Below are 12,271 nucleotides of genomic sequence, written 5' to 3' on the forward strand. Positions count from 1 at the left end.
CTGATTTGGGTTTTTGAAAACCTGAAGCTTTGGATCACAAAACAAAAAAAAATTAATTGTGAGTGAAGGGAAGAAAAGATCACTTGTAGTGACACTTCTTTTCCAGGGATATGGTTAAGCAAGCTAATAGCATTCAGAGGGTAAAAATAAGTCCATTCACTAATGCCCACACACATTCCATATAATGACAGATGGAGATCTAATTTTAAAAACATACTACATTGTAAAAATACTTTGGAAACATCTAACTAAACAGTGGATTAGAACTTGATTAAAAATAAATGATTGAAACGCCAAAAGCTCATTAAAGGGAAGATGCTATGTGGAGTTGACTCCCCAAAGAAACAAAGCCCTTCATGTCCAGTAAAATATGTTCAGCGGAATGAAACTACTGAATATTTTAATTTTCAGTTTGTGAGGGAAAAATTATTTACACTTAATCACTGGTTTGTTTTTAACCCCATAAGTATAACAATTAGGAAAATCGAGGCATTGATAAGATGCTTAAAGCAGGTCATACTCTCAGGACAGGTTCCCAGGAGCCAGACTCTGAGATGGAAAGTTACATGCAGGAGCTTTATTGGGGAATGTTCTCAGAAACATCACCTGGGAGGGGTGAGGGAAGCAGGATTGGGCACACGGAGAAGTAGAACTGTGATGCGGTTGCAAGAGGCCATGGCAGATACCAAGAAAAGACCAAGTAGAAAGGCCCTTCAGAGCTTTCATAATCTAGGCAAGGGGGCGAGGCCCTTGTATTCTCACATAAATCCAATACCCACGGAAATGGGTATTGGAAAAAGTAGCTCCTTTTGGCCAAGAGTCAATCCCGAGAGCGACTCACGGATGAGTACTTTTGCAGGAGTGAGAAACCAACTCTTCTGACTGCTTGGAAATGAATGCTTTGATCCTGAAGGAGACATGTGGGGAGTATATCTCCCCTCGCATTGCAGCCCCTACCTCTAGCCTCCCTCCTTCATGTAGTAACTTCATCCCCTCTGAGAATAGCTCCATAGGATTCTCAATGATCTATTTTTCTTTGGAAACTGGTAAGAGGAAGGTTATTGGGACAAATCTCAGCCCCTTTCAGTGACTACATCTGGTGTCATGGTCGTCCTCCTCTGCTATCACACTTTTAAGCAGCACTGCTGTAGTCTGGGTGGCTTACCTGGTGGCATGACCAGATTTTCATCCCAGGGGAGCCTGAGCCCTGCGTCACCATGAAAGCATGGCTTGGTGGCATAACCAAGTTCCACCCATGGCTACTGTACTTGCTAATTTACCATGAAGATCTGGCAAGGGGGTACCAAGAGACAACCTAATGAGTCACCTGGGTGGCTGTGATCATGACTGGACAGCGCTGGAGCTTAAAGTGTAATGGAATTCTTGCTGTTTCCCTGGTAGAAGCATTCTCCCCTTGGAGATAAGGACCCAGGAGAGACTAAATGTGCAAGGCAAGCAAGCACAAATTCCTCAAGCAGGTCATTGGGAGTAATGGTAGTGGAGCCAGACCTACTTCCAATCATTGTTTTCTTATTGTTTTCTTTTCTCGCTCTGCCGCATGGCTGGAGTGCAGTGGTACAATCTTGGCTCACTGCAACCTCCGCCTCCCAGTTCAATTGATTCTCTGCCTCAGCCTCCCGAGTAGCTGGGACTACAGGAACACTCCACCATGCCTGGCTAGTTTTTGTATTTTTTGTAGAGACGGGGTTTCACCATGTTCGCCAGGTTAGTCTCAAACGCCTGGCCTCAAGTGATCCACCCATCTTGGCCTCCTAAAGTGCTGGGATTACAGGTGTGAGCCACCACACCAGGCCCCAATCATTGTTTCCTGGGGCCATCAATCCCACCTACTGGAAACATAGCACTATATAATCGACATTGGTTCAATGCCACCCTGTCCTTACAACACATCATCTGCAGGCTAGCACTTTAGCTGTGCTAAAAAACTAAAAAACTAAAAACACTCTAGTAGACAGGCAGTTTCTGGATGGTGTTACGGGACGAGACCAGTAGATCCTATCATCATATGTCCATTGTTGTTCTTCCCTTGCTATAAAATGGGGTCAGTGGTCCACAGTCGCATAATGCAGGATTCCAAGTCAGTTTATCTTATAATCTGCAAGCCTGCAGGGGTAATGCTGCCTGGGTCCCTGTTGGTAGGAAAGGTAAAGCCATCTCTGGAATATGTGTCAATACCAGTCAAAATCAATTACTGACATTTCCAGATTAAAAGGGATCCAATGTAATCAAGTTGCTAACAAGTGGCTGGTTAGTCTCCTCTGGGGACTGTGTTTGTTGAAGAGCTCAGTGTTGGTTTCTGTCGCTGGAAGCTTGGACATTTGGTAGTGGTAATAGGTATATTAAGTAATCACTTGACTTCATGGAGATCTGCTGTCAATTATTTGGACCCCTGGTTCTGAAGGGGGACAGAATGATAATTAAATGGGGACATGATGGAGACCACTTGTAGTGTTGAGCATGTTTAGAGTGCCAGATTTCTTGGCCATTTCCCTGGATGTCATATTGTTCTTATTTATTCTCTTGGCCATGGTAAGAAAGTTTCAGAGGCTTCTATGTAGCCTTCTTCACTACAGACCATACTGGTTGGCCCTACAAACCGAGGAACTAATGAGAAGATTCTGCTGACTACTATGGATTTCAATTATACATCCAGAGACTGAAGAAATGACCACCAGGTGGATCCATGGAGCCAAAGAATCCCTTGTGAAATCGACTGGGTCTGGACTTATTTCTTACTCTTCATAAGCTCCCACTTCAGCAAGGGGCCTGGATGAAACAAAACTTCCTGAAGATCAGTGGAGTTTGGACCATGCCCAAGAGTCCTGGAAATATCTAGGATTGTCCTTTTTCCCATTGAACAGTTAACCAAGTAAATGACCACAGATCCCTTCAAGTAAAGACTGGGGGAATTGTTATCATACGTACTTGCCATAGTATAGCAGGCTCCTTCCTCAAACCAACTTCTCTAGTCAACAGGTTCTGGGTCAAAGGACAGGCTCAGATCTGAAAATTGGCCATGACTCTTCAGTGAAGTGTTGGCATTATTCTTATGTGCCCCTGTATCTTACCCTTAATAACACTGTGGTCTAGTAACCATCTCTATAGCTCTCTGTGGGTGAGGACCCCTGGCTGCCACTCCAACCTTTCCATTTATGATAATAATTGCATCCTTCTTGGTCTGCTACTTATGGTCTGCCACCTGGCCTCTACCAATCTGGGATCTTACCATCCCCATTGCTTTTAGAGATCCCAGTTCTTTAGAACCCCAGCAAGGTCTATAGTATCAGCCCTCCCCTAGAGGGGATAGCCACCATTGAGTTTCTTATTGACACATTGCCCCTTGGAAATACGTTCCAAGGCCACCTCACAGGTGGATGCCGGAAACTGTGAATAGTACCAAGCCCCATACGCATGATGTTTTTTCCTATACATGCACCGTGGCACTTTTGCAGTTTGAGTACAACCACAAAACTAGCATAAATTTATTTGTCCTTCTTCACAATTTTACAGGTAAAAAATTTGTTCTTACCATGGATCTTTGCAACCTCAGCATACAATTTTTTTTTTTCCTTAAGAACTTTCACCTTTTCACTTAAAGGAAGCACTTTATGGCTTCCCTTTGGCATATTTGAATCGCCAGTATCACTCCTCTTGTGCTTTGGGACCATTATTAGGTAAAATGGGGGTGCCTTGAACACGAGCACTGTGATACCTGGACGGTCGATCTGATCACTGAGATGGTGAAGTGGCTAACTGGAGGGAAGTGTAGACAGTGTGTATCCACTGGATAAAAGGACAGTTCAAATCCTAGGGGGGACAGTGCAAGACTTCATCACACTACTCAGAACAATGTGCAATTTAAATCTTATGAATTGTTTCTTTCTGGAATCTTCTATTTAATATTTTCAGCCCACAGTTGACTGTGGGTAAACAAACTGTGGAAAGCAAAACCATGGATAGGGAGAGCCAGTGTACAGCCATCCCTCAGCATCCATATAGGATTGGTTCCAGAACCTCCCTTGGATACCAAAATCTGTAGATACTCAAGTCTGTGATATAAAATAGCCTAGGATTTGCATATAACCTACACACACCCTCCCATACACTTTAAATCACCTCTAGATTACTTATAATACCTAATACCATGTGAATGCTATGTAAATAGTCACTATACTGTATTGACTACAGAATCACGACAAGGAGAAAAGAAATGTACGTACATGTTCAGTATGGGATGCCACTTTTTTCCCAAATACTGAATATTTTCAGTCCGAGGTTGGTTGAACCCACAGATGCAGAGAGCTGACTGCATATCCACCGTAGCATTCCTGCTTCTCTGAGCCTTTTGATCTCTTTCTGCATCGTCTGCTAAGGCATTTCTCACATATCTCCTCCATATAGTTGATCACTGCATTTCTAAGAAAGAAAAGAGTCAACAAAGAGACCCCAAGAGTCAACCAAGCAGAGTGCCAAATTCTCTATCTCAGGGGACTGCTCCCATGTAGATAAAGTTTCCAGTATCCAACTATATATTGCATCCTTCTTAACCCAGGCCCTTCGGGATTCATCCCATATATATTCTTCCACTCCTGCTAGTACTTGCTGACTCAGTGTTGCATCTTCTTTGGTGTCTATTTTTTCCTTCCTTATCACAATCAGCACTTCTCCTGTCAAGTTTTATTGTACTTGACTCTAGTTCAGGGGTCAGTAAACTTTACCTGTAAAGAACCGGATCGTAAACATTTTAGGTTTTGTGGGCCATATGGACTTTGTCATGACTACTCAATTCTCCCATTGTAGCATGAAGGCAGCCATAGGCAATGTGTCATTGAATGGATATGGTTGTATTCCACTAAAACTTTATTTACCAAAATAGACTGCAGGCTGGATTTGGCCAGGAGAATTCAGTTGCTGATCCCCATTCTGTTTACTGGCCTAGTGTCCAGGAATGGAGTTAGGATCAACCCTGAGTTAAGAACATGCTGCAAGAATTGCAAGAAAAATCTCCTGCACTGTCTTCAATAAACGGTACCACTAGCTTTTAATAGGGAGCAGTGGGCCCAGAGGGTTCAGGGGAATCTGAGGATTCGAGATTTTTGGTGCAGAAACACATATATCCTTATTCCAAGTCTCGGCATCTTACTCCTTCCCAGTCAGGGTCCTGACCTTGATATAGCACACTTGCTGGGGGTGAAAATTTTAACCTTCCCTGGAGCCCTCCTGGCCTTATAATTAAGTTCTAGGCTTGATCCTGGCTTTTTTCTATTTCTGGCTGCCGGAGATGAGAATCTCTTTATAAACTGCCATAGGCCCTCCGGCTTTCACACTTAGCCTTAAATTGGTGATTAATCATTGTACCCTTTCATCCCCTTTCTCTAATTCATTTTATAGCACTCAGAAACAGCCATCCAATTCTATTGCACTTATAATCACCACTTCCCCTGAACCCTAGACACCTCAGATATTAGACCTACCAATGCATTACCTTCCAGCAGTTACACCACAGTGAAGGTTGCAGCAATTGCAAAGTTACAGCCTGCCAGGGGCTGTAGGTAATCCACCCACCCACCCCTAGTGATGGTGTCCTCTCTGGTGGCCAGTCAGCTGGTGACCCAGCTCCACATTCCATTTTAGAGTCTCCTTCCTCGGACCATTCCTAGCACCAATGGTTTTAAGTATGCTTACCTGAGAAACAGGGTCTGAGGTGGAGATTTACATGCAGGACTTTTACTGGGGAGTGCTTTTAGGATCAATACCTATAAGGAAGTAAGAGAAAAAGGATTCCTTAGAGGGAGAAATTGAATTATGACTCGGTTGCAATAAAGGCCTTCAGCAATTCCCATGGACTGCTGTCAGAGTTGTCTAGACAAGGCAAGGGGCCAGCCAGCCACAGGATGCGTGCTGCCCCCCAAACCCCAACAGCAGAGGGGGTAGGGCCTTGGGCAGGGCAGCTCTCTTCTGCTAAGGGAGGGATTCCCAAAGACAGACTCATCTGTGAGACAACAAAAGCCAGCACTCCTGGCAGCTGGGCGAATGAGTGCCTGAGTCCTGGAGGGGAGGTGGGGGCTGCACACCACCACATCCACTACCAGCACGTGCATTGAGTTCATGTCCACAGTAAGCGCGTCAGATAGGCGTCCGTGAGCCCAGCTTTACTGTCACACCCTAGTTTCCAGGAATCCTGGGAAAAGTCCTGGGTTCAACTAACTGTTGTGATTGTAATTGCGGTTCCTGAAGGAATTCTAGATGACAAAGGCAATAAAGTAGCGGTGATTTATTGTATATGGAAACTTTAAAACTCACTTTTGAAGAGTAAAATAACAAAAAAGAGGAAGGAAAGAATAAAGAAGGACGGTAGAAGGGAAGGAAGGAAGGAAGGAAGGAAGGGAGGGAGGGAGGGAGGGAGGAAGGAGGGAGGGAGGAGGAAGGAAGGAAGGAGGGAGGGAGGGAGGGAGGAAGGGAGGGAGGGAGGAAGGAAGGAAGGAAGGGAGGGAAGGTGAGGGGAGGGGAGTGGAAAGGAGAAAAATCAAGTCGTCTCAACTCACTAGAGCAGCCATACCTACTTAACTGGATACAGGTATTATAAAAAGTTATTTTTCTACTTCCCTGCCTTTTAACAAACAACATTTTCTGCTTTTTGACTGGGGAGAGGACATTTGAAGTACCATGAAGCCAAGTTTGTGACAGTGACAAACTTAAAGAGGTTACAATTTTGAAATATGTAAGTATTTAAGTTGGAATCCACAAAATACGTATTAATGTGTGTGACATGTATAGATGTCCAAATAAATGTAATTTATTTCCTGTAAAGTCAGAATAATTGTGTAAGTAGATTTAGAAAACATCATTTTAAATTCTTTTGTCATTGAAGCTGCAAATTATTATAAAATCCCACAGAAATTGATAGTTGAAATGATTTTGAAATTCTCAAGCATTGTCATAATACTTGCATAATTTCAAGTTCTGATGGTTTCCTCAGAAGTTTGTTTCCAAGTACCTGTAATCTTTTCATGTTGTTCAACATTAATTCATAGCCAGGACTTATCTTCAGGCAACTTTAGGGCTTGTTTCTCTGTGATTATAAACATGAAAACAATCAGTTGGGGCTCTTTTTGGCAGATTTTGAAATGTTTCCATTTGTTCAATTTCTATCCCTATAAACGTAGTAGGTAATGGATCTTATTGGTATCCAAAACGTATCATCTCACCTCATATTTATTCTTCAGGAAATTAGGTTCATGACTAGGTGGATTTTCAACAAGTTAAATATAAACTTTCTGTACCCTCATTAAGATATTTGTTGATGCTATTGGGTTCATCTTGAAACACACACACACACACACACACTCTCCACGTGTCTAACTCCTCCTCCATCCCTCTTCAAACAAAATGAACATTAGGACTTTAAATTGCAGGCAACAGCCATAATCAGAAAGCCAGAGGCCACTGCTCCAACCCTGGGGTCCTCTAAAGTTGATTGCAAGGCAAATACTAGGCAAAGATCTCTCCAGATCCTTAGATGTCTGCTTCTTGCTCATGGAGTTGAAAGGATGAAATGAAAGGGCGTGGGCACAATCCCTAGCTTGGTGCTGGCACAGAAGCTCAATAAGGTCCACAATCCCTCATCTACAGTCCCAAATCCCGGAGTTCTGAACACTGAAATATTTTTTGGCATTAAAATCTTTGGCCAAAAATCTTTTGGCATTAAAACCTGGCCAGATAGAGGGCTATTTTTCTAGGCCTTGGGATGAGTGAAATATATCCCTCTCTAGAAGTATAAATGTGTTTGATTATCAGATGGTCCTCCAAGTCTTATGGAGGTCTGACATTATCTACACTATATGCACCCCAATAAATTCCTAAAAGTCCAAACATCTGAGTCTCTAAACACCTGGCCTGAAAGGCTTCCAGCTGAGAGTTTGTGGATCTATCCTTGGTAGCTCTTTTCTCCTTCCCTTTTTGCTGGTCGTGGTCCCTCTCCTTCCTCCCTGGCTGTCGTTAATCTATCTGAAATAAAAGCTACACTTGGTCAGACATCCTCTTGTGTCAGCACCTGTTAGGCACCTTATCACATGTTTTTTGAAAAGCCTGTGGTGACCCTGGAAGGGATTGGTAATGAGCCTCATTTTAAAGATAAGGAACCTGAGATGGAGAGAACTTAAGGTCAAGAGCCCCCACGCACAGAACTACGGTTGCACCCCAGTCTCTGGCTACTCAGCCTCTGCTCCTTCTACCACAGCAGGCTGGGATTTACTCGAAGAAACACTGTTTCTTAAGGAACACTTAAAATTCAACCAAGACATTCTCCCTGTGTACTCAGAGGCAGTAAAGTGTAGTGCCATCGTTCTCAAAGTATGATCCCAGGATGCCTGGATGTCCCTAAGACCCTTTCAGGGCCTTTGCAAAGCCAAAGCAATTTTTATACTAATAATTATATGTTATTTGCCCGTTTTGCCTTTGTTCTCCTATCAGAGGACAGTGGAGTTTCCAGAGTTGGCATGACATGTATTATACAACAAACTGAATGCAGAAGCAGATATGAAAATCTGGTTGTTTCCTGTTAAGCTGGATGTTAAAGAAATTTGCAAAAATGTAAAAAAAAGAAAAAAAAACCCACTCATCTCACTATAGTTTTTTTAAAGGAAATATCGTTGTTTTTTATAAAAAATATTGAGGTTAACATGCAATGGTTTTATTACTTTTAAATGAGTTAAACCTTTTTTAATTTTCTCTATCTTAATTTCTAATACCATATATATCAATAAATGCAACCAACAAAAACGAAGCTCATCACAGTCCTCAGTACTTTAAAGAGTGTGAAAGGGATCTGAGACCCAAAAATGTAAGAACTGCTAGTGCAGTGCTGAGTGCAGACCTAGAATCCTAACTACCTGGATTCATACCCCAACTTTGCTACTTAGTAACTATGGAAGTTTCTTTATGCCTTAGTTTCCCCACTTACAAAATGGGGATAATATGTTATTTACCTCCTAGAAGTTGTGGCGAGGACTTAATTTGCACGTGTAAATCACATACAACAATATCTATCACTTAGTAAGTTTTTTGTTTTAGATTTTATGTTACTGAATTGTTACATACTCTATATATTTGTGCTTATTTCTAGGGAAAATCCCCCCAACATTCAAGATGAATAAAAAGAATAAATTACTGAATTATCCAAATAGGTTCCATTTACTTGAATTAGAAAAAGAAAAAAGTCTTGGAACTGGAGTCATGTTTCAAGTATAAATGTTAAAATAGTTTCCATTTACTCTGTTTACTGTCAATTTAATATTCTCATTCTCTGGCACTAAGCGTTACAAAAATCTTTTTAGAAAAGCTAAAATCTCTCACCTTTATAAGTAGTCTCATTTTCCACATTGGCAGATGCTGTTTAGAAAATGAGTAAACTAGGGTAGGGCAACATGTCTGAGACATGTTACCCTAAGTGAGAATGGTATATGAGATTGGAACACCAAATGTGGTGATTAATAATAAAACAGAATGCTTTCAATTCACAACTTAGAAGTCTTATTCAACGAAATTTAAAATGTAGTTTTTTAAGAAGCACAAATTCTTAAATAAATGTATTCTTGAATACAGTTTTAATGCTTTTAATATAGGTTTAGGTATATGCTAAATATAGAATCATTCTTTTCCTCTAAAGAAATGCATCATGCTTACTCAGTAAATAACAGTTTATACCAAAGAATTTTTTAAGGAGTTGAAAATGGTTTGACTTTGCAGAGTAGCACAGTGGCTAGCACACACACTTAGAGAAATATGTTTCTACCTTACTCTGTCAATTACTAATGCATACCATGGCTGAGTTTCCTTATGCCCACATTCTGCTGTGTAACCACGATAGGAGGGAAATGACCGAGGTCAGTTCAAATATGTCATGAAAGTCTAAAATTCTGACTCCTGAAGCCTCTCATTTTGTAGCACTGACAACAGAAAGCACAGTAATTAAGAGCAGTGTGACCTTGGGCTGTTATGCCCAGTATTCCTGAGCTGTAAAGCGGAAATAATAATTGTATCTACTGCTTAGGTGGGCTGTGATGATTAAATAAGGTACGATAATGTATGTAAAGTCCTTGCCCTTAAAACAACATTGATAGGAAAGCTCCACCACAAGGTGTTTAAGTGGAATCCAAGATTCAACCGTGTAACGTACGTGATGGTGTAACAGTGAGGTGTTCCAGGTGCTATTGCTGCGCAAACTTAGTGTTGTAAAACTATTTCATTATGCTAATGGACTCTATGGGTCAAGAATTTTGGAAGGCCTCATCTAGGTAGTTCTTGCTCGGGTCTGTTCCAGGATTGCTGTGAGATGTTGGTAGGGGCAGCAGTCATCTGAAGGCTCAACTGGGCTGGACATGCAAGATGGTGCCCTCAGATGCTGGCAATTGGTGCTAGATGTTGACTGAGACTTTAGCTGGGACATCAAACAGAGAGCCTACATGTGATCTCTCCATGTGGCCTGGGATCCCACATAGCATGACTCCCTGGCGTCATCAGATTTCTTACACTGATCGAGAGTCCAAGGAAGCCAACTGGGAACTGAACTGTATTTCTGCTGCATTTCATTGGATATGAACAAGTAATAAAGACCAGCCCAACATCAAGGCGAGATAGACTCCACTTCTCCAGGGGAGGAATGTCAAAGAATTAGCTGGCATGTTGTGAAGTTGCCATATGAGGTGAAAGAAAAATATTATTTTTCTGTCTGTATAGCCTCCAAAAGAAATAAAAGGGACAATATTGAAAATATTGACCTGAGAAAGTCCTGAATGATCATGAAGGAAGCACTTCCTAACTGCCCCCAAACCCAACCCTGTATAAGAATTTAGCTCACTTCTATCCGGGCATGGTGGCTCACGCCTGTGATCCCAGCACTCTGAGGCAGGATCACCTGAGGTCAGGAGTTCGAGACCAGCCTGGCCAACATGATGAAACCTTGTCTCCACTAAAAATACAAAAATTAGCTGGGCATAGTAGTGTGCGCCTGCAATCCCAGCTACTTGGGAGGCTGAGGCAGGAGAATCACTTGAACCCAGGAGGCAGAGGTTGCAATGAGCCAAGATTGTGCCATTGTACTCCAGCCTAGGCAACAGAGTAAGACTCCATCTAAAACAAAACAAAACAAAACAAAAAATTTAGACCACTTCAGATTGAGAACATGGGCAATGGGAAGATAAGAAACAGCAATTGCCAATTCCCGCTAAATTTGAATTATGCCAGATCATATTAGCATTATCATGAATTCTTACTCTTTATCAGATTATAAGCTAGGTTACTGTAAGTAAAACATCACAACACAATGGCTTCAATTTACTTCACTAACAGTCCAGCCAGTTCCAGTTGGCAGAGCACCTCTGCTCCCTAATGTTCTTCCATACTATTTCTCTGCCATTTTCCCTGAGGTATAGTCCTTATCTGCATGGGTAACGCTGGTGCACCTCACTTCCAACTCAGGAGAGGAAAAACAGGCAGCAAGTAGAAAAGCCGCTCATCTCAGAGTTGTGAGGATCTGTAGTCAAGTTCCATCCATTGCCTCTGTGCACAACCACTGGTCCAAATTCAGTCACATGACCAAGCCTTGCTGAAGATGGGGCTGGGAAACATAGTTGCTGCCTGATAAGCCACATGCATGAGGAGAGAACAGATTAGGAGAACAAGTGTGCCTCACAAACAATAAATAAATAAGTATTCTAAAATTTTAACTGTTTGCAGCATTAACAAGCTAATCAAATCTTCTTAATCTCCATCCATTTCAGTGTCATAAATAACGAATATGCCAATTGCAAAAGAATCTGAATTAAATGACATGTATTCTTCAAAGCTCTTACCAATTTCTCTAGGACTGCCAGCAATTCTCTTGCAAAAATGACTGCACATTGAAAGTTGGTAACACAGCTCTTACCTGAACTCCCACATATGAATTATTGTGAATTCCAAATTAATAACGTTCAATGAGATCTTAACAGAGTTTGGAAATGATAATCAAGGTGGAGGAAAACAGCTTAACAATGAAGACTCCACAAATAACCAAAATTGGGGCAAAATTTGATCACCTTCTAGGGAAGAAAAGGTGGTTCTTTCATGTATTAATGTAAATGTAAGATTGTATGTAATTTTGGATTTAAAATGAGATTTTTGCACAGCTGCTGTAAATCTAATGGACTTGAGTACATTTTTATAGCCCCACCTTCTCCCCAAGTGTGCTCCTTAGGCTGGGAGGATGCTG

At 41.7% G+C, this 12,271-nt stretch overlaps 1 long non-coding RNA gene across 11 annotated transcripts in view; it reads right to left on the reverse strand.

Moving 5' to 3' along the window:
- Window positions 1–11,001, reverse strand: part of LOC117064772 — a 36,471-nt gene extending 25,470 nt beyond the window's left edge. For all 11 annotated transcript variants that reach the window (XR_004429665.1, XR_004429662.1, XR_004429658.1 and 8 more), the window contains exons 1-3: window positions 7,019–11,001; window positions 5,707–5,777; window positions 4,242–4,437 (exon numbers count right to left, since the gene is read on the reverse strand). This is a non-coding gene — a long non-coding RNA (uncharacterized LOC117064772). The remainder of the gene's footprint in view (window positions 1–4,241; window positions 4,438–5,706; window positions 5,778–7,018) is intronic.
- Between the last annotated feature and the right edge of the window lie 1,270 nt (window positions 11,002–12,271).

This window comes from Trachypithecus francoisi, unplaced genomic scaffold (assembly GCF_009764315.1).
Source record: "Trachypithecus francoisi isolate TF-2019V2 unplaced genomic scaffold, Tfra_2.0 Lachesis_group2, whole genome shotgun sequence".
NCBI lineage: Eukaryota > Metazoa > Chordata > Mammalia > Primates > Cercopithecidae > Trachypithecus > Trachypithecus francoisi.